We start from the raw sequence: 2,500 nt of genomic DNA, 5'->3' as shown, positions 1-2,500 counted from the left end.
TATATTATAAATTCCGACGTTCGAACGGTCATTGACACCTCTGTAACAATTAACTGTATAAGGTGCAATATGTAATTAGCAAAGACACGTAAATTATGAAAATGATTCGTTTATTCATTATTCTTGTTAACATTGTAAAAAATGATTTCGCCAATGAAAATTGAAGTGCAAACAGAGATTTGTTACACCTCAATGTGTGAATTGTTAAGAATGTTCCGAATGTCTCGGGCCCCCTTACGAGCATTATTTTCCTGTGTTGGCATCCCACCTTTTATCTTTATATGGCATCCGTTACGTAATCTTATCTGTTCGTTTAGATGTGAGTGCGAAAAGATGGAACTCGTGCGCGGATCGTGCTTAGTGTGAGTGGGGCGAGCGATAACGTCTCTCTCGTGACTACCGGAGAGTTGGCACGCTAGATCAACCAAAGTTTCATTGTCGGCCGATTCTTTTCATTTCGTTGCCGATCATCGACCTTCCGCTCTCGGCGGCTACACGTCGCCGAAGGAACCGAGATCCTAATTCCAACGAGTCGGAAGCTCGTCCCCATTGTTGCCAATTTTTATTGCTTCGCGGTTCGGTCACCGGCGTCGATCTTTCATTGTTGGCGGAGCCTGTCACCGAAGAAACCGAGATACTAGCTCCAACGAGTCGGGAGATTGATGCCAATTTTCATTGTTGGAGCATCAAGCAAAAGAGGTGCACTGAACATTGTAGCGGGCTCTATTTTTGGTTAACTTGCACATTTCAGGTCGAGTGTTGGTGCCCGATTACCGTCACGTCAATTGACGAATTGCCCGGCGGCCGGGGCACCGCCGGCGCATAGGCGCACTCGCTCGGGAGGCGCGCGACGCCTCCCGCACCTTGTCAGAGGCGTCGCACGGGAGGCGCAGGCACGAGCCGTCGGCGCACTTCTCGGCGGCCGCGGCCCCGCCGGCCGGCAGGCGCACTCGCTCGGGAGGCGCGCGACGCCTCCCGCACCTTGTCCGAGGCGTCGCACTACCGGCGCAAGCCCCAGCGGTGGCGCACCTCCCGGCAGCCGGGGCACCGCCGGCGCATAGGCGCACTCGCTCGGGAGGCGCGCGACGCCTCCCGCACCTTGTCAGAGGCGTCGCACGGGAGGCGCAGGCACGAGCCGTCGGCGCACTTCTCGGCGGCCGCGGCCCCGCCGGCCGGCAGGCGCACTCGCTCGGGAGGCGCGCGACGCCTCCCGCACCTTGTCCGAGGCGTCGCACTACCGGCGCAAGCCCCAGCGGTGGCGCACCTCCCGGCAGCCGGGGCACCGCCGGCGCATAGGCGCACTCGCTCGGGAGGCGCGCGACGCCTCCCGCACCTTGTCCGAGGCGTCGCACGGGAGGCGCAAGCCCCAGCGGTGGCGCACCTCCCGGCAGCCGGGGCACCGCCGGCGCATAGGCGCACTCGCTCGGGAGGCGCGCGACGCCTCCCGCACCTTGTCCGAGGCGTCGCACGGGAGGCGCAAGCCCCAGCGGTGGCGCACCTCCCGGCAGCCGGGGCACCGCCGGCGCATAGGCGCACTCGCTCGGGAGGCGCGCGACGCCTCCCGCACCTTGTCCGAGGCGTCGCACGGGAGGCGCAAGCCCCAGCGGTGGCGCACCTCCCGGCAGCCGGGGCACCGCCGGCGCATAGGCGCACTCGCTCGGGAGGCGCGCGACGCCTCCCGCACCTTGTCCGAGGCGTCGCACGGGAGGCGCAAGCCCCAGCGGTGGCGCATCTCCCGGCAGCCGGGGCACCGCCGGCGCATAGGCGCACTCGCTCGGGAGGCGCGCGACGCCTCCCGCACCTTGTCCGAGGCGTCGCACGGGAGGCGCAAGCACGAGCCGTCGGCGCACTTCTCGGCGGCCGCGGCCCCGCCGGCCGGCAGGCGCACTCAGCACGGGGTGCATCGCCTAGCGACGCCTCCGGCACCATGACAGAGGCGTCGCGCGTAGGCGCGAGAAATTTTCTAAGTACCCCCCTTTTTGCGACGCCTCCGGCACCATGCCAGAGGCGTCGCACGTTGTCCGCTCAGAATTATTCTAAGTCCCGCGTTTTTCGCGACGCCTCCGGCACTTTTGCGACGCCTCCGGCACTCTTTTTGCGACGCCTCCGGCACTTTTGCGACGCCTCCGGCACTTTGCGGCCTTTTTCTGCGCCAACCGGCTGTTGCGCCACCGATCAGCGGTTACGGGGGGTTGGCCATACCACTTCGTCGTGCGGTGCAACCCCCAAAGTACTGTATAGACCATGCGCCACGGTGCCATGGTGGTCTGCACCCCTGCTTGCGGAGGTTTCCTGAGAGCGGGGCCGATTGGTGGGATAGCTTGACGGTGCGGGGGATCGTTCCGGTGCGCCGGCTCGATCCTTGCGACTTTTGCGCGCGGCGCATGTGCGAGTGCGACGAACGACCGCACGCCGCGCGCGCCAGTGACTCGCGACCCGGTTCGACACGCGGCGGACGCGTGCGCCAGAGAGGTTCGGTAAATGGCGGAATTTAAACGTC

This window comes from Cloeon dipterum, chromosome X (assembly GCF_949628265.1).
Source record: "Cloeon dipterum chromosome X, ieCloDipt1.1, whole genome shotgun sequence".
Classification (NCBI taxonomy): Eukaryota; Metazoa; Arthropoda; class Insecta; order Ephemeroptera; family Baetidae; genus Cloeon; species Cloeon dipterum.
This window is presented reverse-complemented; position numbering follows the sequence as displayed.